The sequence below is a fragment of the Culex pipiens genome, chromosome 2 (genome assembly GCF_016801865.2).
Source record: "Culex pipiens pallens isolate TS chromosome 2, TS_CPP_V2, whole genome shotgun sequence".
Lineage (NCBI taxonomy): Eukaryota > Metazoa > Arthropoda > Insecta > Diptera > Culicidae > Culex > Culex pipiens.
The window spans coordinates 148,447,991-148,475,436 of NC_068938.1; the positions used below are offsets into that span (position 1 = coordinate 148,447,991).

General features: G+C 35.0%; 1 protein-coding gene across 1 annotated transcript in view; it reads left to right on the plus strand.

Moving 5' to 3' along the window:
• LOC120425814 (nyctalopin-like) overlaps nucleotides 1–27,446 on the plus strand; it is a 296,281-nt gene that overhangs the window by 108,425 nt on the left and 160,410 nt on the right. Inside the window, exon 3 of the mRNA XM_052707340.1 lies at nucleotides 6,788–7,135. The gene's annotated coding sequence lies outside the window, so the exon portion shown is untranslated. The remainder of the gene's footprint in view (nucleotides 1–6,787; nucleotides 7,136–27,446) is intronic.

Here is a 27,446-nt window from a genome sequence, read left to right on the forward strand (position 1 = left end):
AAAGATATTTAAGAGTTGCTCAAGAGTTGTTGATCACTTTTTTAGGAACTTTAGAATTATTGTTCAAGAGTTGTTCCTGTAATTATCAAAAGTTGTTCAATAGTTGTTGAACAGTAGTTCAAGAGTTACTCAACAGTTGCTAAAGAATGTTTTGAAAGTTGTGACAAAATTATAAAAAAAAATTGTTGAAGGCTTGTTCAACAGTTGTTGAAGAGTTATTCAACAGTAGTTCAAGAGTTACTCATCAGTTATTCTAGAATTTTATGAACAAAAAATGTCGCAAAATTGTTCAAAAGTTGATAAAAATTTGTCGAAGAGTTCTAAAAGACTTGTTCAAGAGTTGTTCAACAGTTGTTGAAGTTTTTTTTGTAATCTTTTATAATTGTCAAAAAAAAAAAATTAATACTTAATAAAAAGTTGTTCATGAGTTGTTGAAGACTTGTTCAAGAGTTGTTGAGGACTTGTTGATTGAGTTGTTGTTGTTGAAGTGTTACCCAAGTAGCACTCATAACTTGTCGACTGTTGAATAACAGTTAGACAATTGTTTTTGATAAACATACGAGAAAATAACTGAACATAACTTAAATAACAGTTTGTTTCACTGCTTGTATAACTGACTTATGTAACTATCGTGTTTTGTGCCACAAAAGTGTTAAAACACAGTCAACTTCACTCTTTTCCAACTTTAAAACACAACATAGGAAAAATTCTCACCTATTTGGGAGGTTTAGAACTCGCTCCTAACTCCATCCAATTTGCTGATTTACACTGTTTAAACAACTTATTTTGGAACACCTTCGATAGAAACTTGCTTGCTCACTTCCGTTTGAGGTATTTATCACTTGATTTCAGTCGAAAACACTTTTTATGAGCTGTAATTAAACGTCAAAATGCTGATATGCCAAGATGCTGTTCCCTCATCTGCAATGTTTTCCTCGAAAACAGTTTGTTGAATAAGAATAATATTGCACTGTTTGTTTCACTGCTTATCTAACATTGTCATGTGACGGCATCTTCTGAAAAATGGGCGTGGCCAACCATTCTATAAATAACCTTAGGTTTTCTCGCTTTGTTACATAAATGCTATCGGAGAATAGGTTATATAACTGATATTCAACAAACATATTCAACTTGACATTGCGTGTTGTTATTGACTTATTGACGTTTAGGCCAGCTAGTTTACTATGAAGCCTCGTGGAGAGATGTGGAAGCGTGCCTGGACCTGCCGTGGAGATAACAACAAATCGTCGAAATCATCGGATCGAATCTTGGGAAAGACGAAGTTCATCAAAAACGGAAAATCTAAAAGTTCGCCATGAAGAGGGTTTCACAAGAGTCACAGTTAGAGAGCGCGAAAGGATTGTTTTTTTTTCATACAATTTTAATTTTTTTCTAAATAAATCGGGCAGAAACAAGCGTACCAAAATAGTCAGAGATACTATTCATATTGGCTTCGTCGTTGATTGAAATTCTAATTAGAACTGTTTGTTTACATGTAAGTTGGGTAACGGTTAGACAACTGTTTTCAATCTATCTTTCCTTTTCAGTGTGCGCTTTGATTTGACAGCACAGCCGTTAACCACGCCCCCTTTTTTCGTTGAATCTCTTGTTAGCTAGCACAGTGTTGTCAAATACATTTGTACAACTTACTCTGATAACTTGCATCTTATTATGGCAAGTTATACAACAGAAAAAAGTGCACTTTTTCCAATGCACAGGAGTTGTAGAACAAGTTGTGGTAACGAGGCCGTTCGGCTATACAACCAGTTAGGAAATACGTTTATCTGACAAAGTGTGTTGCTTGGGTATTCAACAGTAGTTCAAGAGTTATTTAACAGTTGCTCAAGAATTTTTTGGAAGTTGTCAAAAAATTGTAAAAAAGTTGTTTAAAAGTTGTTGAAAACTTGCTCAAGAGCTATTCAAAAATCGATGATCATTTGTTCAAAAGTTGTTTAACAGCAACTCAAAAGCTGCTTAAAAGTAATTTTAAAGTTGTTAAGGTGTGACTAGACTGTGTGCTATCTTGTGACAAGTCTGCTGTAAAAAAGATAGGACGTGTCAAACGCCAGCACACAAGAGATGACATGATCAACAACTTTTGAACTGGTGTGCAGGTGATATTCAAGAATAGTCGGAAAGTTGTTCAAGAATTGTTCAACAGTTGTTCATTAATAAGTTGAAAGTTGTTCAAGAATTATTCAAGAGTTCTATTAAAAAAGTGCAAAAGTTGTTTAAAAGTTGTTCAAAAGTTTTTTGAAAGTTGTTAAGACATGTTCAACAAATGTTTAACAATTGTTAAAAATCTGTTAAAGAGTTGTTAAAGACTTGTAATTGGCAAGAAGCTAAACAAAAGTTGCTAATCAATTGTTAAACATGTGTTAAATAGTTGTTAAAAAGTCATTCAAAAGTTGTCTATTTGTTATTGATAAGTTAAGCACTCATTCTAGATAAGATAATCAAAGGTTATTCAAGATTAGTTGAAGAACTGTTCAAAAATTGTTTAACAGTTGGTTAAGACTTAAAAGTTTTTCAAGAGTTATCCAAGAGTTGTCCAAGAAATGTTGAAAAGTTAAAAGTTATTAAAAGTATTTTCAGCTAAAACGATTGCTTCAATAACTTTGTATAATTGTTAAACAGTTATTAAGAAGCGTGTTGTTCAACAATTGTTCAAGATTTTATCGAAAGTTGTTCAAGATTTTATCGATAGTTGTTCAACAGTTATCCAAGAGTTGTCCAAGAAATGTTAAAAATGTTTTTAAAAGTTCTTCAATGGTTATTCAACAGATGATAACTAATCGTTCTAGATTTGTTCAACAACTGTTGAACGGTTGTTAAAAAGCTGTTCAAGAAACGTCAAAAATTATTCAAGAATCATTCATAAGTTGTTCAAGAGTTATTTTAGAGTAGTGCATCAATCGTTCTAGATATGTTTAACAGCTGTTCAATGGTTGTAAAGAAGCTGTTGAAGAGTGGATAAAGAGATGTTCAAGAACTGTTCAAGAATTGGTCGACAGTTGTTCAATAGTTTCACAAGAGCTGTTCAACAGCTGTTCAAAAGTTGTTTGATAGTTGTTTAAAAGTTGCTTAACATATGTTCAACAGATGTTCAGCAGATGTTCAACAGATGGTTAACAGTTGTTTAAATGTTATTCATCAGCCGTTCAGGATATTTTCAAGGTTTTTTTTCAAGTTGCTCGAGCTTTACAAAAGATTCTTTAAGAGTTGTTTAACAGTTATTTAAGAATTGTTCAACAATCGTGCAAAATATGTTCAAGAATTATTCAACGGTTGTAAAGAAACTGTTGAGTAGTTGAAGAGGTTTTTAAGAGCTGTTCAAGAATTAGCCGACAATTGTTCAAGAGCTGTTCAACTGTTGTTCGACAGTTGTTCAAAAGTTTTTCAACAGATGTTCTACAGATGTTAAACAGTTGTTTCAAAATAATTTTCGAGATTTTTTGAAAATTAGTTCAAGCTCTAAACAAAAAGTTGATCAAGAGTTGTTTAACAATCGTTTTACAGATGTTGAACAATTGTTCAACAGTTGTTCAAGAGCTGTTCACCAGTTGTTCAAAGATAAAAAAAGCGTTACGCGAAAGTTGATCAACCAAGCTCCAACCTCCCCTACAAAACCGAAAGCATCGCGGGGAAGGTCAGGCGGACAAGTGAGTGATAGAGCAAATGGTACAAACGAGAATCTATGCACCATGGTACATGAACAGAGATAGTGCCAGCAGATAGCCATCCAAACGCACATGATGATGCTTATACTGATTTGAGGGGAGGGGGGTTAAGGGAAGAGGTCTACATGATAGTGACGAAGAGAGTGTTGAACGCCCAGAGAGATAGAGAGAGAGCGTTTATGTATTTATTATCATGTTTGGATTTATACTAGTGGACCAAGAATTATTACGATTTGTTCGTGCTCGTGTCAGATATTTATGAATGCAAATGTTTAGTTTATAATCGCTGCAAACGACGACCGGCCCGCGGTGTTGCACGTCCAGACGCCGCAGACCGATGTCAAGTGTTTGGCGGCGACCGGCGGTGCGTGACGTGAATTGATTGGGGAACATCGCGCGCAATTTTATACTTTGCTTGTTGGCTAAATTTGTTAGCGGGCTGGGAAAATGGGACAGCAATTGATTGCAGTTTGCAAAAGGTCTCGCCGCGGAGTCGCGACGTTTAGAATTGTTGTGTAGCAGGTGATTCTTTAAATTTACTCTGGTTTTGTCTGATATTATGTGATTTGACCAATTTTTTTTATTGTTAGGCTGGCTATGCAATTATCGTAAAATAATGTTAACTTTTTTCGTCATTTCGTTGAAGAAATTGAAGTTTTAAAATTTTATCAACCATTGAATTTTTTTTAAATGTAGTGCTTAAGTATTTTAAACAAGTTTTCAATCCAAAGGCTGGCTATGCAGTTATAGGAAAATAATTTAAAAAAAATGAAAATTGTAAACTGAAAATTTATCTGTTTTGGCAACCATTTTTTTGTAGTTTATCCTCATGGCAATAATTTTGTTAAATATCTGGAGGGGAAAATTAACGAATCCCAAATGTGTGTGTGTGTGTGCCTCTCAGTTGGATCGAAATAATAAATTCGTTATAGCCGTTAAACGCCGTGTGCCGTAAAATCGCTTTTCCCTTCCAACCTTTTTTATAACAGAAAAAATCAAGAAAATGAAAAAAAAGCTGCAGATCGTAACTCCCACGGGAACCTTTCCGTGAAGTGCTGGGTGTGCGAGTAATAATTATTGTTATTATTGCGATAAAAAATTAAAATTAATTTCCTATTTACGCTTTTTTATTGGGAGCGGAAGAGGTGGAAAATTCCGAGAATTTTCGCTCGAAAAAGGGTCGATTTTTCCAGGTTAAAGGTACGTGCACATAAAATGTCCAACAGTGATGGAAAGGGAAAATTACTCCTCAATGTTTCCACTTTGGTGATTCCTTGGTTTTTCCGGGTTGAAAACTGCTTTTCAAATTGTGAGTAGCTGGGTTGAAGTCCTAATTGATTTTGGAAAATTAATCATTTGATAATTTTTCTTCATTAAATTAACTAGAATTTTCTGTTCTCATTTTGTGGAAAAAAAAAACTAAATTTCCAAAATTGATTTAACCCTTCTTCCCAACCTCGAAAAACTTTCCCAATTCAGTGACAAAAAACAACTGCGAAAAATTAAATTTCCCGCCGGCGAAATATTTCCTCCTCAATTGCCACTTTAAAACTTCATTTCGCATTATGTGGATTTTTCACTTGCTGCTTCCGCCAAGGTTCCGCGAGCTCTGGCGGTGGTCATGATGAGTTTTTTCACAAAAAATGTAGTTAGACGTTGCGAAAAGACTTTTTTCGCGAAAAAGGAAGAAGAGAAAAATTGCACATCTTGAAGTATTTGCCCTTCACGATTTTCTGGCACGCAAGTGGTTGCAATATTTGGCAAAATCAGTTTTTTTTTATTTTACAACCGTTTGCTTTATATTTTTCAGTTTCAATTGGGAAATCGGAGTAAAAATAAGTTTCACTTTGGTTTTTGATTTCATGTTTCAAAGTTATCATGTTCCATGTTTTCATGTTTTCATATATTCATGTTTTTATGTTTTCCAGGATTTCATTGAAACATGAAAACATGAAAACATGAAAACATGAAAACATGAAAACATGAAAACATGAAAACATGAAAACATGAAAACATGAAAACATGAAAACATGAAAACATGAAAACATGACAACATGAAAACATGAAAACATGAAAACATGAAAACATGAAAACATGAAAACATGAAAACATGAAAACATGAAAACATGAAAACATGAAAACATGAAAACATGACAACATGAAAACATGAAAACATGAAAACATGAAAACATGAAAACATGAAAACATGAAAACATGAAAACATGAAAACATGAAAACATGAAAACATGAAAACATGAAAACATGAAAACATGAAAACATGAAAACATGAAAACATGAAAACATGAAAACATGAAAACATGAAAACATGAAAACATGAAAACATGAAAACATGAAAACATGAAAACATGAAAACATGAAAACATCAAAACATGAAAACATGAAAACATGAAAACATGAAAACATGAAAACATGAAAACATGAAAACATGAAAACATGAAAACATGAAAACATGAAAACATGAAAACATGAAAACATGAAAACATGAAAACATGAAAACATGAAAACATGAAAACATGAAAACATGAAAACATGAAAACATGAAAACATGAAAACATGAAAACATGAAAACATGAAAACATGAAAACATAAAAACATGAAAACATGAAAACATGAAAACATGAAAACATGAAAACATGAAAACATGAAAACATGAAAACATGAAAACATGAAAACATGAAAACATGAAAACATGAAAACATGAAAACATGAAAACATGAAAACATGAAAACATGAAAACATGAAAACATGAAAACATGAAAACATGAAATCATGAAAACATGACTAAAATTAAAACGTGAAACATGAAAAAAAATAAAACATGAAAACAATATTTTCATGTCGTTCCCTTTTAAACGATTTTCATGTTTTCATGTTTTCATGTTTTCATGTTTTCATGTTTTCATGTTTTCATGTTTTCATGTTTTCATGTTTTTATGTTGTCATGTTTTCATGTGTTCATGTTTTCATGTTTTCATTTTGAGGATTTATCTTTCAGTGTTCAATTCACTCCAAAACCCCCTCTTTTCATTCTCCTTTTCAATCCAGCAACTTTATTAACGAACTTTTCATTTACTTTCTACTTGCAGGGCCCTTCACCGGTCATTTCCTCGTCCAAGAAACGCCAACCACGGATTCGGAGTCCTTCCAACCCCCCACCCAACCAAGTTGAAAAAAAAAACCTGCCAACGCAGCTTTCCCGAAGCATTGAAGTAAATTTCGGTGAATAATGAGTACGCAGCCAACGAGCGGTTGCTGGCGAAAAATGGGTTCCCTGACGAGGGTGGTTTGATGCCGTAATAAATAAATTACGCCGAGCCAGACGCAAAATTTACCCTCTCTCTCTCAGTAACAGAGAGCCCGGTCTTGTTCAGGAATCGCGAAAAATCGAGGGAAAACGAGCCAGCCTGACTTCAAGATTGGCGTGCGTGAGAAAGGTGAGTAATTTTGAAGGAAGTCAAGACGAAATTGATGGAAGGGCGCTTTGGAGGAAAATAGATTACGTGGAAAGTTGATTTTAGAAGGTACTTGGGGTGCTTAATGCGCTTGAGACCTTAAAAGACGATTGAGACGCTTAATGACACCTGAAGACACTAAAGAGCGCTTAAGAAACAGGTGGATAATTAAACATAATTGAGACACCTCACAATGACTCTTGAGACGCTTAAAAATACTTGAGTTGAGATGCTAAACAACACATTAAGTTCCTCAAAGATCATTGAGAAACTAAAAGATATTCATAGACTCTTGAGACGCTTAAAAACACTTGAAGATCTTCAAAGACACTTGAGATGCTTAAAAATACTTGAAGAGAATTAAGATAGCTCATGGTACCTGAATACATTTGATGGGCTTAAAAACACTTTAACAATACAGGACGGCGGTTGATGCACTTCTAAGACACTTGAGACGCTCAAAAAACATTTAAGACTTTTCAAGATACACTTAAGGTACAAGACACTTGAAGACACTTGAGACGCTTGAGGACACTTGAAGACATAGCATGATGCTTGGGTGCTCAAGAATACTTGAAAATGCACATAATGATGCTTGAGACGCTTAAAGACACTTGAAAACATAGAAAAAATGCTTGAGTTGCTAACAGACACATGACGACACTTGAAGACGTTTAAGGACACTTGAAGACACAGAATTATGCTTAAGACGCTTAAGAATACTTGAGACGCTTAAGGACACTTAAATACACAGGATGATGATTAAGGACACTTCAATACAGAGAATGATGCTTGAGACACATAAAGAGAATTGAAGACATAACATGATGCTTGAGACGCTTAAGAATTCATGAATACACAGAATGATGCTTAAGACGCTCAAGAACACTTGATGGTACTTGACGGACACTTGAAAACACATGATAATGCTTGAGACGCTAAAGGACACTTAAAGACATAGTACGGTGCTTGAGCAGCATAAGAATGCTTTAATACACATACACATACACATTGGAGACATTTGAGACGGTTTAGGACACTTGAAGCCATATAATAATGCTTGAGACGCTTAAGAACACTTGACGATATAGAATGATGTTTGAGATGCTTAAGGACACTTGCCGACACTTAAGTCGCTTAAGGACACTTCAAAACATAGAATGATGCTTTGACACTTATCGACACTTGACGACATAGCATGATTCTTGAGACGCTAACAGTCATTTGACAACACTTGAGATGCTTAAAGACACTTCAGGACACAGGATGATGCTAAAGACACTTAAGAACACTCGAAGACACTTGGGGTGCTCAAGAAAACTTGAAGACGCTTGAGACGCTTAAGGACACTTGAAGACATAGAATGATGCTTGAGACGCTTAAGGACTCTAGAAGACAAATAATTATGCTTAAGACGCTTAAGGACCTTTGATGATATATAATGATGCTTGAGAAGCTAAAAGACACTGGAATCCACTTGAGACGCTCAAAGATATTTGTAGACAATCGACGACAGTTGAGACGCTCAAACACACTTGACGGCACTTGAGACGCTTAAGAACACTTGAGGACTCTTGAGTCGCTCAAGGACACTTGAAGACACAGGATGATGCTTGAGACGCTTAGGGACACCTGAGACGCTTAAAAATGCCTTTTAAAATCTTGAAGACGCTTAATCCTATAGATTTCAGTACCATTCCTTCTTCCCCTTCTGCGCAACCAATTTCCACCCACAATGTTGTCTCCAAACAGCACCCAAACCAGGGAAGGGCGCGGTTTGAAAAATTGAATTTCAATGTGGCATGACCCTCGGACCGGTAGTCCTTCATTACCTGTTTTGAATAAATGTCCAGTTTTTTTTTTCATTCCCGCCAGAAGTTCGGTGATAATCGAGTGGAAAACGGGGGACCCCCTTTGCTTACTGGAGGGAGGTAAAAGGAGGGAAAACCAGGAAAAACCTCCGCCGAGTCGTCGGTTACGAAGTTGGGTTCGGTCTCTAACAAGAAGATTGATTTAAAAACTAATTGCTTAATTAATTATTGAGCAACTGGCCGGAAGAGGTCACCGGCGACGCCGGCCAGGTTCGGCGTGTTTGACTTGAGTTGGTCCCTTTTAGTCTTACTTTTACCTGAGAGGGTGGTGAGGGGGCTGTTCAAATGGTTGGATAATTGTTGGGTCACCTGAATGAGTGTGTGTTTTCGATGGAGGGAGGGAGGTTGAGCGAAAGGGTTGAATGGAGGGTTGCTGGTTCAAATGGACGGTGCCGGGTGGGACGGATTGATTTAACGTTGATGAATTGAGGGGTTTGAGGAGAGCAGGGGTTGAAATTGTTAGTTTTGTTTTGCTGCGTAATGAATAATTCATGCAGAGCAATCACCCCCGCAAGCAGGGAGTTTTTATTTTGTTGCGTTTTTTTAGGTTCAGCAAATAAGGATGTAAACGAGTTAGGCAGAACAGGACATTCATTTTAACGCATCATACAACTTAGTACAAAGAAGCTTTTAATCCCTTCAAACATCAAACAATATTGAAAATTACAAAATAGTTGTTTTAGGAATTCAACTTTTAGTGACAAAAAGTCAAATAAATAATGGTAGCGTCAAAATATATAACTAAAAAAAAATTGGAAATTGGCAAATGCTTTGATTTTATCATTTTATACACTCAAAGCTAGAAAATTAAAAAAATCTTATCTATTTAATTCAAATAAATCATAGAAAAAAAATAAGCCAAAACTCAATCAAAAATTCTCTTTTCTCTTTCACCTTGAAAAAGTTGTCTCATCTGGAAATGCAAACATGAAAATCATTTTGAAATCCCCGAAATTTTCATTCCCTGTCACGTAGCATTCATCTTCATTTCACTTTCACGTTACCGGCGGGCCCTCGCAATGAAAAGTGAAAATCTTAGTCTAAAATCAATTTAATGAACCTTTTTTTCCTCTCCAGAGTAGAAAATTCTACAATGCCATTACTACGCACCCAAACCCAAACTTCCTTTCTCATCCTGGAAAAACCACCTCCGGCTGCATTTGCTCGAATTTCCCGCTTTTTTCTCTCTTTCTGTTTGATTCATTTGGGTAAAAACCGCGGCGAGACGCAATCCCTCCACCCACCACCTCAAGGGCGGAAATGGATCGGAAAAATGTTGCACAATTCGCGCGTAGTTCGACATGAAATGTTGTGTGCCCAGTCCGAAACCCTTAAGCTCCTATGCAATAATGGCGCACTGGCTGGCAGGTCTCAGCTGGCACTTTGGTGCTCCCGGGAAAAGTAATAAAAATTTATTGGTAATTTTTATTGTTAGCGAAATGCTTCCCGTGGAAAGGGGGACACTGTTAGAATTGATAAATTTCAAAAAATAATATTCAACATATAATTTGCTTAAAAATGTTTAACTTCAAATAAAAAATTACCTATAAATATCTCTTTTTTTTTTCACTGTGCCTTCCAAATTCCACTAGGCGAGCCCTTTTGGCCGGAAGTCCTCCAAAAAGGGTTCCCCAAAATCGCGATATCCATCCGGTGGCTGCCCAAAAATTCGTGGAGGTTGGGAAAAACAATTTTTCAGCTTTAAATCCAGCGCCCAGACGAATTTATTTGCGCTCGGTTGGCACTTTCCCTGGGCACGAAAGCAAAAAAAAATCGCTGATGGCTGGGCTTTTTTTGGGTGCACGCGGTTTGTTTCATCAGCGATTTTCTCTCTGTTTTGTTTTATTATCGACAATAAAGATGGAATTTTGCAAAGAGTGGTGACAGTTTTTTTCCTCGGTGGCTGGCAATTTGGCTACCAGATGGGACTTTGTGGTTGATGACAGGAAATGGATTTATTTATTTTACTTTTAATAAAATCATTTCAAACATAATTATTGACATTAAAATAATATTAATTAAAATATCATCATATCGAAAAATAAGTTTGAAGTGATGAAAAATAGATCTATGTTGATTGTTTTGCTTAACTTATAAATATTTTGACATGTAATCTAAAATGGTAAACGGTTCTTGGGAGGAATCTTCATTATTTTATTCAATTTCAAATCTATATGAATCCTCCTGCAGAGTTACTAACGCATTCAATCCCATACTCTCGGCAATAATCCTAGTCAATCCCCTCCCAAACGATTCATTTCGATGCATTCAATAAAACAAAAAGCTGTTTTCGCACCACCTGTCAGATCTTTAACATTTTATGTATGTAATATTTACATTACTATACATCCCACCAGCTATGCTTCGCCCATTCATTCCAGTTTCGCTGCTGCATTCATTCTTTCATTCATTCACTTCCACCAGACCGTACGCAATTAAAGCGAGGAATGTTTCAAATGTAAAATCCCCACACTGTGTTACCACCCACCGACTTAATTTCCCCCCACACTCCTCCCACATAACGAAGAAAAAGAAAGAAAAACCAAGAAGGGGGTGTGGTCCGTTTCGTGCACACGTTTTCCAGCCCTCTCCCCCACCGGTTCGCTAATGAATCTAATTTGCATAAAAATTAAAAAGTTTCCTGCCTGCCTGCAATGAGAAGCTTTTTCCCCGACTGTTTTCTGCTGCCTGCTGCTAAGCCACCCACCAAAGTCAGTCGCCACTTTCTTTCACGAAATCGAGGTACGGTGGACGTCCAGTGAAACAGTTTTACTTTTTTTTTCTTTATTTGGGGGGAAACCACTTTTTTTTGCTGAACATACTCTAACAAGATTGGCGTTGGACGCACCCTCGGTTTTTTTACGGACGGTGCCCATAAGTCATATTGTTCGCGTCTCTGCCCGTAAAACATGGTTGCGGTTGGATTTCGGCTTTTGTATCAAATGTTGCGATAAAAAGTTATAAGAGTTGAGTGGAATATCAAAGTAGAAATTAATTTATGTAGAAGTGTTTAAACTAGACTTACATTTTGCTAAATTATCTACTTTGTTTACAAATGATAGTATCTGGGCAATCGTTAATAAAACAATTATTATCCAAAATTTGTTCTTTCAAACCATTTGATAGAATTCCTGCAACATGCTGGGCATAATATGGGCTTGGTGGTTTGACTGTTTCACTTGAATTAAATTTTAGGGGCCAATTTTACCAAAATTTCAATGTTTCCAAAAAGTCATTTTTTGCAGTTATTACTAAAATTTTAAGCTTATTTTAATTGCTTTAAATTCGAACGTTTTACGTTGTTTTCAGTCATTGGTTCTAAAATTCAATATAAAAAACTAAACTGTTGTATTAGAGTTAAAACAGATAAGACGCCACATAAAAAAAACGAAGCACCTTAGAAAAAAAATCAATGTCTATGTTTTTTTTTATATTGAGCAATTCCAACCCAAATCAGAAATTTTTCTGGTACTAGTGTACCCGACCCTCTCCAATTTCAATGAAACGTTGTAAACATGTTATCCTAGGCCTATATGAGCCATTTTTGTGTATATGGAGCCAATTGTATTCGAAAATAACATTTAAGAAAGGCTTAAGTTATTTAAACATTTTTATATTTTGTAATTTAAAAATTACTGTATCTCGAAGCCGTTGTATCGTATCAAAAAGTGGTCAACGACAAAGAAATTGGAAATACACTGAAAGAAAAATACAGGCCACTTCTATGAGATTTTTTGATTTTTAAGTTTTAAAGTGAAATTTTAAGGTGATGCCAGGATTTTTTTTCGTTTAAAATTTTTGAGGAAATAGCCTTAGATGTAATAAAAAGACTCACGAAAAATGCAGGATGGATGTCTCTCCTAAAAAAATACAAAAATCCTTACTAAACCTGTTTTTTCGAAAAATAGTCTATACGTCAAAATTTTGAAAAACCGATAGTGGAAATCGATTCCCCAGACAATTTTACATAAAAGTCTTCTTATTGACCATTGGCCTATGTCCAATCCCTGTAAAGATACAGCGGTTTTAAAAATAAAAATGTTGAAAAAATAGGTTTTTTGGTGTTTTTTTTTGCAATTTCTATATGACAGACTTGTTTTTCAGTCTCGTAAATATTTAAACCGGAAAGCTCGTCCAATTTCCCATAAGTTTGCCTTTGACCACTATTTGATACGATGCAACGGCTGCGAGATACAGTAATTTTTAAATTACAAAATACAAAATATTTAAATAACTTACGCCCTTCTCAAATGTTATTTTCGAGTACAATTCGCTCCTTATACACAAAAAATGGCTTATATAGACCTAAAATAACATGTTTACAAAGTTTCATTGAAATCGGAGAGGGTCGGGTACAATAGTACCACAAAAAATCCTGATTTGAGCTGGAATTGCTCTATTTTGAAATTGTTTGACAGCAGCATGACTGCTTCAATGTATTTAGCATTTCGTGTTTCTATTTTCCGAAAAATTAGGGGGCAAACCAACTATTTCTAAGAACAGAAATAATAAATAAAAGCTACTTGAAATACATAAATGATTATTTTCTAGCATGTTCAATTAAATTGGGCACTTAAGGGAATTTATCAAATTTTGAACTATAAGTCCACAGATCGAAAAAAGTCGAAAAAGTCTTGAAAAAATATTTTCTAATTGAATTTATTGCAATTTTTACAGCAGAAAAAATTTTGAAACTTGGTGGTGCAAATTCAGCTTGAAATAAAAAAACTAACTTAATCCACCTATGTGGTTGGAGCCTTCCTCACTCATTACCAAAAATGGCTGATATCATGAGGTTGTACACAAATTTCATCTAATTTTTAGATCCGGAATAAAAAAGTACATAAATATCACTTAAGGGTCGGATGGTGGATCCGGACATAGTTTACATAGGTACATTTTAGTGAGATCCGGCTTCCAAAAAGTACATCAATATCACTTAAGTGGTCATAACTTGAGACAGGGTTGCCAGACCTTCAATGTTTTGGACTCGTTGGAAAGGTCTTTTGATAACCTAACCAACTATGGGTCGTAAAGTGGAGCCGGACATAATTTACATACATTTGAGTGAGATCTGGATATATGTAAAAACAATTTTTTTTACAAAACTTTTGAACTACTTATCGAAACTTCAATCTGTATAAAACTCGATCTATGGGACCCTAAACCAAGTCGAATGCAACAGGTTCGGGTCAAATTGGTTCAGCCAGTGCCGAGAAACATGAGCTAGTTTGTTGGTCACATACATACATACACACACACATACACACAGACATTTGTTCAGTTTTCGATTCTGAGTCGATATGTATACATGAAGGTGGGTCTACGACGTTTTTATACAAAGTTCATTTTTAGAGCAGGATTATAGCCTTACTTCAGTGAGGAAGGCAAAAATACATCATTTCAAAAAAAGTGATATCTCCGGTGAAAGATTTTGAACGGTACACAACACTTTGCAAAACAAATATAAAAAACGTAATATAAAAATAGAATTTAAGTTTTAGTAATAAATAATCAAATAAAGAAATCAATTTTTTTTATTGTTTATTCGTCAAGCTTATGTAGACTACTAACAATTTTCTTTCATACAAGATATTATTTCTATTTTCCATGTACATATTCTTTTTCTAATCATAACCTACAACGTTGCCGCAGACACCTTATTGATCAGAAACTTCGTTCTCAAGATACAGATTTTTTCAAAATTCGCATGCCCATTTAGTTTGACCAGTCTTAAAAATTTAATGTCAAGGTTACATTACATTTTTATGGAAGAACTTTGATGGTTTCTTTTAACATAGACAAAATTTAATCCAAATCAAAAAGTACTTTAAAGGGCACAAATTTGTGAAAATTTTAAGAATCACTCTAATGTTTGTACACCAACCAACAATTTTCTGCACGTTCTCAATACAAGGGAAAGCCTAAACTTGAAATGAAGATTCATATGCATATTTTTTCACACTTCGGGAATTTTTAACTCAAATGAATAATTCATAAGCATAGAAAATTAAAATTCAAGCGCTAATGTTTTGAAAACAATCAATCCACTGTCTCAAAAAAAACAAAAATAAGTTTTTAAACGTTACAAAATACCTCCTACAAGTTGTTTAGAACAGCACTCTACACTTGCTGATTCACTTTGTAATGATTTTCTCAATCCTTGTTAAATTATGAAATCAACATAAATCAATGATTGTCAACAACAAATTTCTAAATTTTGAGACACATCGAATATAGGACGAGACCTTGGGTGACCGTAGGGTGACAAAAAAAATGGATTTTAGGGTCAAACGGCGGCTCGATTCCTTAGGCAAAATTACAGATCTGTGCCAATTTTGAGCCAAATTGGTTAAGGTTTAGGGGTCGATGTAGAAGTGTAATGTTGGTGAAAAAAGTATTTTCATACGAAACCTCTATTTTAACAACTTTTCAGCATCAACTCGGATAGCTTTGCACTCTTCAACTAAAGTGTGCAGCGTTCCGAGAAAAAATCGAATATTTTGTCTTTCTCCATGCAATTTTTCAAAAATTCCGATGAAAACTTCAACTCTCAACAGCAACCCGTAAACCTTGACCGATTTGCCCAACATTGGCACAAATTCTTAATGTTGCCTAAGGGTTCGAGCGTTTCCAAAATTTCCCGTTTCTATTGTTACCCTACTACAGCGGCAAATGAAGATTAATTGTTGTGAAGAAATTCGCAAAATTGAACTAAATACAGATCAATTAAGACTAATTTCTTAAAGAAACGATTGATTGCTTCACCTTACAGCATTGCAAAACTTTTGCTGATCACTTTTTGTGAGCAAAATTCTTCATTTAAATATTTTTAAGTGAATCTTTGTTTCTAACAACCTATTTTAAAATTTAAGTTAAAGTTGTTAATTTTTCCACACCAATTTTAAATATATATTGCTGTGAATAAAGTTTTTATCATTTTTTTGTTTATTTAGGAAAATGATTTTCGATTCAATTAATCCATAAATCAACGATTATGAACCAAAAACCCAAAATATATGATATTTTAGATATGCGTCATGGCTGAGCTTTTAAAAGAATTCAAGAGTCATGTTTGCAGTATCTTTTTAATTTTTCGTAATTCAGATAGATCGGTTAATTGAAACTTGAAACTTTTTAACAAATTTAACAATAAACTTTTTGGAGTTTAAATTTTCTACAAAAAATAAATTAGCTGAGATTGTAATTTGTAATAAGAAAATATTTTGTACACTGTTTAAAAATCATGTGTTTATGCGTAATTTTTTTTTGTAATAATATACAATAAAATCATACACTTTTCAGATTCACATATTTTTGTTATTGCTTAAAAGTTTGTCCAGAATCTTTAAACCAACTTAATATTTTTTCCAATCACTGCCCAAATCGGTCGAACCGTTGACGATAACGAACAAACCAGAATTGTTAAACAAACCAAACCAGGTCATCCGCGTCGCGCACTGGAAGACTACATTCTTCAAACAAAAATAAAAATACATCGTTACAACCGGCCCAAACCAAAACCCAAAGTGCTTGGAATCCAGTGCTGTGCCGAAACCGTTAAACAAACAAAAGCTCGCTTTACTCTCGATTTACTCCTCCCTGGGGAGAGTAAAAAAAGATCAAAGTAAGCCTCGGCAGACAGAGTTGGGGTTATGCTTTTCACTTTTTCCCAAAAGCTCGTTCGTCTTGAAGCTTCATTTTTTTGGAAGGAGAACTTGAAGTAGGTTTTGTAAATGTCGTAACAGGATTACACTTAAATATTTATATTATGTTTTATGCTCATTTTTTTAAATTTTGGATTTTTTTTTGGATTTGGTCAATTGCAAAGATTTCTCAACCTAAAATGCGATTTCTCAATGCTCAATTTGATCAATCGTCTTCAAATTTTTCCTCGAAATCTACCCCTCGTAACTCATTTGAAATGTATCGCTCCAACCCAAAAAGGTAAGAAGAAAAACTGATTCCAATAAATCCAACAAAACGAGTAAAATTATCTAGCGATTTGTCTAGATCTGGGGGTCGGGTTTTCACGTGAAAATCCCGCCAAAGTGATTTGCAAACATACACAAATCGTGCTGCTGCTGCTCCACGTGGCGCAAAGAATAATCGAATTTTATTGGCCCGTTGGGGGTGGTCCCCCCCACCCTCCTCTCCGTAACTCAGGAAATGGCGGTTTGATCCGGATGGCTTGATTTAATGGTGGAGTTGTGTCTCCGTTTGCTTCTCGGGGTTTATATTTGCATTATGGTTGGAAGAGCTTTCTGGGAAGTCTAAAAGAGGATGGTATCAGTTTGGTGAAGATTCTGGGAAAATGTAGCCAACTGAATGGTTTGAAGATAAGAGAAATTGTGCAGAATGAAAATTTTCCGAATGTTTCTTAATTTATTAATGCTTTTTAAGTCGTGTTTTTTTCAAATAAATTCATATTAAAAGGTTATAAACTCGTGGAATTAAGAAATTCATTTTGATTACCTTCAATATTGTAGTAAAATAGCTCACTAAGTACCAAACTCACTAACAAAATTGCTCAACCCCAAACGATCCTTCCATCACCATCGTACTTAGTTTATGGACCCACGTGCCTCGAAAGGGCACCCTTCCAGGACATAACGTACCCCACGGACACCCACACACACAAACTGCCCGCGATGGCCGGCCACAACCGCAACAATCTGTTCAATGTCCTGGCCATGCCATTTTTTCGTCCCACGACCACCATTCTCCAGGCTCCCAACCCTGAGAGTGATGTTGTTTCGAGGGAGCTTACGGACCAATAGCTTTGCTGACCTCTGAAGCTTTGCCGGCCACCATGGCCAGTCCTATTTTACGGGACCTCTCTCTCTCGGGCTGACCTTCGAAAATATGGGAACCCACGTCGCGTCGTTAGGGGCTGATGATTCAGTTGGACACACTGTTAGTGGCAGTAGGGTTGAAGTTGTCCAGTTTGATTTAAAACTAATACTATCAAAAATTAAAGTTATCCAAAGTGTTTGAATTTTCTTCATACAAAAATTTATGAAAATTTCAGTACGAACCATTGCCCCGCAACTTTTTTTTTTTGGGAAACCAGATTGTAAAAAATAACCCAAAAACCGTTTTCCTATTGCAGGGGGTAATTTTTTTTTAATCTGAGGTCACAAATAGAAATTATTTAAAAAAATACTTATTTAAAGTTCATCCAAATAGCAATTTGCATTAAAAAATCTTCACAATAAACAAAAGTTCACTTTATTTATCACAAGCTTTAGCATAGCATTAGCATTGGTGTCTACCCGTAGCCCAAAAATTGCTCCGTGGACCACAGATGAAAAGTAGGAACCAACCCCTTCGCAATTTTCAAAGGTCCCTATCATGCTGATCAATACCGACGCCGGCCACGACCAGTGGTAAGACACGGGGAAGTGGATGGGAATGTTAGTCCGATACTTGAGTGATGGGACCCCCAAATCGACTGCGTCTCCGACAAAGTATCACATGAGTTTTGAGGGGTTAGTAAGATGGGTATGAGGTCAGGATTCACTGTGGTAGGTGATGCGACCATAAGCAATTTGTTTATCTGTTGAAATTTTAAAAATCTTAGGCAGCCGGCTGCGGAAAGATACACAATCATTGATTTAGAAATAGTTTTAATTCGAACGCGGCGTAAAATTATCATTAATTCCCCCGTCGGCGTGCCTTCCGAGCAACGACGCTGTGAGAAGGGCTCCTCCTTTTACTATTTAAGCAATAGATTAAATTGTATTTTCTGTGGTTTCCAAATGAATTAAATCAAAACTTTATAGTGAGGTTTGCAATGATTTCATCGTGTTGCAGGATTTTATGACGAAATGATCCGAAAATAGTAATCTACGAGACCGACAGAATTGCGAAAAATAGTAACTGAAAGTTTTCGTTTCGAGCAGTTATTAATAAAGTGACACTATCACGAATGGTACATTTTTACGAATGGTGCATTTTTAAGCCGAAGTCGTTATAGGTAGTTATATCTTTTACGTTATATTTATAATTATCGGAAAAATAAGATCAGAGTAAGAGGAGAACGAATCCGTAAAAACGACGCATGAACTCGAGTTAGACATTCTCGTTTAACGACCGGTATATTATTTTTTACGCGACATGAAAGAAGGAAAGAAGAAAAAGAAGAGGGAAAGTGGGGAAAAAATATGTAAAATATAAGATACATACAAGGATAAATTAAAGTAAATAGATAGATTGAAATAAATAAGTTGAAATAAATTGATACATTAAAATAAATTGGTCAATAAAAAAAATAATAATAAAATTAAATCCATTCATGCTTCCATCCATACATGAGCCAAATGATAGAGTTCACCAATTGTGGAAACTCACAAATGGCCCCTCATAACGTTATCTAATCAGACAGAAAAACACCAAAGTTGTATTGTTAATCCGATTCCGGCCAACCGTGGACCTTCCTGAAATAATTGGAACCGTCAAAAATCCACCAAAGCATCTACCACATTGATCACACAAAAAAACTGTGGTAGAAAAATATCCACCGCGATCTACCGCGATCAATTTTTGACAGCCAACGAATTAGGGGAAGGTGGGGCAAGACGACCATATGGGGCAAGAGGAACAATCGCTCGTACGGCCGTAATTTTTACAATTTTTATTATTTCCAGTATGAGGAATTGTTGCTAGCAATGCAATTAGCTGATTCCACTACCACATAACCGCCAAAACGACGTAAACGCCAAGTTTTTTTCAAAACCTTTGTTTCCTTATAATATTTGGAAAGTACAAAATAAGGCTTAGGGTTCGTTTTAAGGCTCATTTTATCAAAATGCTATTTTTCCTAGATCAGTAGTGTCCCTACCAATGACTTGCACCTATTATAAAGTATGATTTAACTTTTGGTTATTTTTGTTGAGAGCGTTTAAAAAATCTTGTTCAGGAGGGGCAAGTGTACCATATCGATTTTTAGTATGGAAAAAAATACGAATTGCTGCAACAACATATTTTATTGGGAAATAAATACATAAAAGTACTTAAAAACTGATAAACAATTGTTAAAAAAAATTGTCCATGCAAAATATAGTGATATTATGAAAATTTCCTTTTTTTCATCTAAGTAATAATTTTTTTTCGTAAAAACGATCAAATTTTTAGTAAAATATTATGATTGAATCTAAAAATTAAAGAAACGTTTCAAATACATTCTAATCTGATGTATCTAAGTGATAACAGTTCAATTGTTAGCAAATTAACATGTTGTTTCATGCATTGTTCCTCTTGCCCCAACGGGTTGTTCGTCTTGCCCCACTAGTTGAGAAGAACGTACGGAAAATATTTTTTTTTTAAATCAACTTTTTACATTGAAAAACAGGATTTTTTAAAAACTTGTTCTATCAAAGTCTTAGTTAAGACCTGGAATAACATGATTATAAAAAAATCCGACAGATTTTTTAACGTTTTTGATGGGTTATAACGAGCATTTCCTTAGCTTGTTACACTTGCCCCACTTTCCCCTACTTCAAGAAAACCCACCGCGGCCAACCAAAATCAAATCAACAATACAACTCAAATCAAAACGGGCTCACCAAAGTTGCTGCCAAACTGTTCGCGAGTTTTAGATTAGATTTTTTCGGTGCAATATTTCAATTGGCGCCTTCAAAAATGTCTCATTCAGTGCGTGTGAATGATTGTAGTGCGGGAATGGTGAAGTTTTGGAAAATTTCCGCGGAATTAGTGTGTTTTTTGAGGAAATAAATTTGCATTTCCGAGTGATTCCTAGATGGAAGCTTTTATAAGCAGGGCCGTGGATGCCATGTGTGTATTGGTAGGATAAGGTTACAGAACGGAAAAGAAATAGGCCTTGCGACAGCTTTGCGTCTCTTTCGTGGTTGTGCAGCGCGGAGTTGTGTGTTGGAGCGAGACGGGAAGCGCGGTGATTCGGACGGCTGGCATTGAGCTTTGTTCGTGTGCGTGCCGTGTTGTCGGTCACGCTCCTGATGATGAGAGCGAGAACGCTCGATGTCATCATCGTGATCTGTGATGATGGCCAGGAGAGAGTGTTGCTGAGAGTGATGCGAGAGTCTTCATACAATTTTGGCAGCTGTCCATACAAAAATGTTCCGTAAATATTCGAAAATCTGCAACTTTTGAAGGAATTTTCTAAGGACTAGGCTTAGGGATTTAACATGCTCCTGAACAAAAACAAAAAAAATCACGGGCATTTTACGGACCGCAAAAATTCTTCAAATAACCACGTATATCTTATGTAAAAATTACAGACATTACTTTTTATACATTATTTTTCATTATTTTTCAATGAGCTTTAATTTATCTTGGACAATTTTGCAAATATTCTAAAAAAAATTTCAAATTATAAATTTTTCGATTTTGAGGACAATTTAACTAAATCATCAAATATCTTGAAAATTTTACAGGACTCAGAAAAAATCTTAAACATTCTAAAAAGGCCCCAAGTTTATTTCAACTTATTTTGTAATTCTACATTAAAATTAAATTGTATTCAAATTGGTGCAAACTACTCAACAAACAAATAGTGAAATTCACTGATCTTAAAATGATGTATGGTTGGATAATAAGCACAATCATCCTACCTTTTGTTATTTTGATATAAAAAAAATTCTTTTGTATTTATTACTTCAAAATAACCTCAATTAGATATATGTTGGAAGAAAATAATCCTTTGCTATTAAAAACTTATATAATTAACAAAAAATGCTTTGTGGATGTTTGTTGAACGTTTTTAATGTCAAGCATTGATTAAAGGAAATGTAAATTCCAAGGGATTTCACGGAAATTTCCATATTTTACGAATTTTACGATATTCGCTAAATCTTGTTAATTCACTTACCTTAATAAGGACTGTTCAAAAAATAAGTACACGGAAAAAAATATTGTCAATATTCTAATTATTTTTTTCCAAAAATCATATTTTTTTATGTGTTTTAGGACACAAAATGCAACTTTTGAGCCACAGAAAAGTATGGAGTATTGAAAAAATATTGTATTTTTTGGAAAAAAGAAATGTCATACTCAAAACAATTTGTTGACTTATGTTTAAAATATAGAAACAAATTTTCAATCGATGAGCTCTTTACAGTTTTTTTTAAATAATGATATATTTTTTAAGATACAGCCAGTTTTTCCTTTCCGGATTTTTTTTTTTTCGAAGGGTTGTGAAAATATTCAATAAAATTTCCGAATAGACATTTGTGATTGGACTGCTTATCGCTGAAATACTGCGAATAAAAGAAAAAAAAAACAAGATAAGAAGTTTCTTTAGTCTCATCCAAAAAGCCTTTAACCTATGTACTATTTTGTGTGCCATATTGAATAATTAAAAATCACAAATGTTTAATTTTTGAACATTAAAAATAGGACCAGGATATTGGTACTCGAAAATAAATGATTGTTTTGATGAGTCTAAAATGAAATAAATTTTGTTTTATTTTTTTATTTTTCTTTAATAACCAGTCTTATTCTTATTAGAAACTTTTCAAACTTTACGAGAAATAATTAGAAATGGGCAAAGAAATCGAAAAACTGGAATTTTTCAGAAAAAATAAATATTTCAAGTCGTTTAAAAGTGTTTTATCTGGAATTACAATTGGACAATTAATTCATGAAGTTTTTTTTTCTTTTCTTACAATGATTTTTTTCCGGGCCTATTTAGTAATTTTTGCCTTCCTCACTGAGGTAAGGCTATTGTAATAGTCTGAACACCACTGCATTCCCAACATACCCATTCACACTTAATTTCCATTTTTATTACCATGCCCGGACCTCGCACAACAAGACCAGGTTTTGTCTTTCAAAACACAAACCCTGCCTGGCTGTAGAGCCCACACACAGTTAGAACCACTTGGCGCAAGCATAATTGCTGATGCTTGCGTATAGCCTTTTTCGAACCATATTTCGGTTCATCGACAATTGGCCGGGACGCTGACTCCTGCTGAGCCAGCGCAAGGGTTCAACCCAGTACAAGCCAACTCCAGAAGTCTATACTGTAGCACGTAAGTGTCACCACTCAAATTACATGTGATGCAACAAATTTGACTAGTATAAATACCCGAGTTCAAATAAACAAAAATCAGTCTTTTCGGCTGGAACATCAAGGCGACTTGTCTACTTTATTTCGAGCTCCGAGCTGGTTACTGCTCCTCGCAGTCTACCACACCTTGGATAGCTCTTAATGCAAAGAAAGTCCCTGCAGGTTTCCCCGCGGTTCTTACGCCTCGCACTGTCGAACGTTTGAGATATTACATGGCGACCGTGACAGCGGCTTCGCGTCAAAGTTTTGACAGCACGCCGTAGTGACCCGAAATGCCACCACACTGGAAAATCTTTCGTGCCGCGTTAGTGCACCGAACAGTGACCGTGAAAAACAGTGAAAAAACAGTGCGACAGTGAAAAAAAAATAACATTTTAAGTTAACGATGGGTACTGAACAAAGTACACCAAAGCCGCCCTTATTGCATGAGGAGACAATACGCATCATAAACGCGAATGTGCTGCAAACAGCACACTTGGAAAAAAGTGCGAGCGCGACAACGGTGTTAGCATATGCAGCTGTAGCAGTAATTTTTATTACGCTCGCATATGTGCTATATCGTGCCATAATTAAGTTCGAACGGATGAGAACAGAGGACAGACTACGAAGAGTAGTATCGCTCTCAAGCATCGTAACGCAAAAGTGAAGTGGTGATTAAGAAAGAACAATAAGTTTCGATCAAAAAAAAAAAACTGCAAAAACAATGAAAAGTGTTATAGAAAGTGCGCGCAGAAAATGACGAAAAACAATCTAACAAACGATTTACGGAAACTTCAATCAACGCTAAAATCAAAGAAACCAATACAGTTGGACAACAACCAACTAAAAAGTTGTTTAATAGCGGAAAAACTAGCAAAAAATGCTGCCAACGGTGAAATAATAATAAATAGTGAAGTACAAAAAATAGTGATGGTGAAGCCAACGCCTATAAAAAAAAAAAATTGTGGATTTCCTGAAAAGTAGCAGAATTCTCCCAACCATTACCGGGCATGTACTCATGTCAACAACGAGAGGACTGATGACCCACCATCAGGCCATCCAGGACCAAACCGGTGGAATCATCTTGGCGATCATCTACTAAGACGCGATCGCAACGAGCAACGAGTTGGAATCGAATGAGGTCACCAACAACAAACAACCGTAAAGGGGAGCGCGCTTTTAGCGGACGCATATCCTTACGCGGTGTTTCTACACGGACATCTAGAAGGGGAGCGTCGGTTGTGGGAACGGACGGTTCCAGCACAACCCGAACCGCAGACCCGCAGCAACATCAGTATCGAGACAACAAGTAACAAGAAGTAACAATTGATGAAAATTTTTGAAGCAAATAGTAAGTAATATTTTTTTTTAAATGAAAAATGGCCGACGAATGCCATGGAAGAACTAGATTTAAACATAAAAACCTTGCATAAGATCTTAGAAACCCTTGAAAAAAATCCTTATAGGAAATTTCTAGCACACACACTACTACTCAAAAGGGAAGTAGCACAAAAAAGTTACTCGAACATAGAAAAATATCTTCTTATTAACGAAGAGAAGATCGAATCAAGTAAACTTAATTTTTATATAAAAGCTTCTAGAAACACTTTTCAAAAAATCGAAGACTTTATTACACTTCGATTAAATCAAAAACAAACAAAGCGATTGTCCTTTAAGACAGTCGCAAAAATCATAATTATTTTTTATCGGTCAATCTTTGATATAAGAAGCAAAGAAATGACTTCACCGTTGGAAATGATAAAATTGGTCTCCTCCCTTGTCGCTCCTTACGACGGGGAGTCGAGCAAACTTGAGTGCACATTAGATGCACTCAAGACCATTAAACCTCTGGTAACGGAGGCAAATAAAGCAGCTACCCTGCAATCTATTGTGTCCAGATTTTCTGGTAGAGCGCGTCAGTTCGTGCCAGAAATTGACAATGCAACAACTATAGATACAATTATGGCAGCACTGGGTGGGTGCAAAATAAAAACCAGCCCAGAAGCTGCCCTAGTAACATTAAACGCCACTAAACAAACTGGCGATATAAAAACCTTCACTCGGGAAATCGAGAAACACACGTTGGCTCTCGAGCAAGCGTATCGTGATGACGATATGCCCGGTGATACGGCAAATAAATATGCCAGTAAAGCTGGCATAAAGGCACTGGCGAATGGTTTAAAAAATAAAGAAGCGAAAACCATAATAAAAGCCAGTGCCGGAGCTGGAAAAATAATGAAGCTTTCCGATGCAATTAACATTGCATTGGAAGAATCAATTGATACTCCTGCCGAAATACTATTATTCCAACAATCTAAACCAAATAAAAATTACCGCAACAATAATGGTAACAATAATAACACAAACGGTAATAATTACCGTAATCGTAATGGTAACAACCGTTATCATGGCAATTATAACAATAATCCCGCATAAAAAAGTACCATATAAAAACTTTTTTTCATATGGTAATTGAACTTTAAACTATATTGTTACTACCATTTCCAAAAATGTTTGACTACTATTTTAAAAATGGTATTTATATGGTTGGCATGAATTTTTACTATCTCATAAATGGTTTAACCATCTGGCATAAGGGTGGTTAGCAATGGTAACCTTAAAAAACTCAGTACTATTTTCGTCAAAAAACTGTTTGTTGTATGGTAAATAAATGGTTTAAGTACTATTTGGCAAAAAGTAACCTTAAATCAAACAGTTCACAAATAGTTTAATATAGTTAAATTTTAATTTTGGGAAATTGAAAAAAACGATTTCACAAATAGTTACCATTTCTCAAAGTGTCATTGTATGATCCAATATGGTAATCAAATGGTAATTTTTTATCCGGGATTATAATAATAATTATGACAATAATAATCGTAACCATAACAATAATAATCGCAATCGTAACAATAACAGAAACAACAATCGAAATAATAACAATAATTATAACAATAACAATAATTATAATAATAGAAATAACAATAATCAGTCAAATAGAGGTAATGGTCATGGGACTAACAGAAACCCTCACCAAATTTTTCAACTAAATACTGATCCCAACAATCAACAAAACGTTCAAACTCAGAACGTCAATAACAACCAAACCGGGTCAAACAGAGAAAACCAACATTTTTTAGACTAGACGCAAAGTCCATTTTTTCCGTAAACAATGCCTCAGCGAATTTTGTATTTATCACTGCAGGCATGGCCAACTCAAAATGCAGTTTTATAATTGACACAGGTGCTGATATTTCAATATTTAAAGCCGGTAAATTGAAACCCGAGCAAAAAGTAAATACCGCAAAGCAGTACAATTTAACAGGAGTTACAGATGGATCAATACGTACATTGGCCGAAACTGAAACTCAATTGAAATTTGATAATGGATTGATCGTCAGTCATATGTTCCAAGTCGTCCCTAGCGATTTTCCCATAATAACAGATGGACTCCTAGGACGCGATTTCTTTATTAAATACAAATGTTCAATTAACTATGAAAATTGGTTATTGACATTTAATTTTCAAGAGAACACCGTTGAGGTACCAATTGAGGATAATTTAAATAACTCAATAGTAGTACCGCCCAGGTGCGAAATAATTAGAAGAATTCCACAACTTAGTGTCGATGAGGATTCTGTTGTGTTTTCTGAGGAAATCCAACGAGGATTATTCTGCGGAAACACAATAATATCCCCTAACACAAGTTGTGTGAAATTAATAAATACAACGAATTCACCAATTTTACTGAAGAAATTTAAACCGAAAATTGAACCATTAAGGAATTTTGAATTATTGATCCTAAACAACCAAAACAGAGTTGAAGACATAATTGAAAAAATAAATTTTGATGAAATTCCAAACTATACACACGACCCTTTAAAACAATTAATCACAAAATTTTCGGATATTTTCTGCTTACCCGACGAAAAACTAACCACAAATAATTTCTATGAACAAAAAATTAACCTCACTGACCCTAGTCCAGTATATATCCCTAATTATAAAACTATACATTCACAAAAACCCGTAATTGAGGAACAAGTTAAAAAAATGATAAATGACAAAATTATTGAACCATCTGTATCGAATTATAATTCACCAATTTTATTGGTGCCCAAAAAATCAAGTGATGGTTCTAAGAAATGGAGATTAGTCGTTGATTTCCGTCAGTTAAATAAAAAAATATTGGCAGATAAATTTCCATTGCCGAGAATAGATACGATTTTAGACCAGCTAGGAAGAGCTAAATATTTTAGCACCCTAGACTTGACATCTGGATTTCACCAGATTCCTTTAGAGGAGGAATGTAGAAAATTTACTGCATTCTCCACGGATACTGGGCACTTCCAATTTTTAAGATTACCGTTTGGTTTGAACATTAGCCCAAATA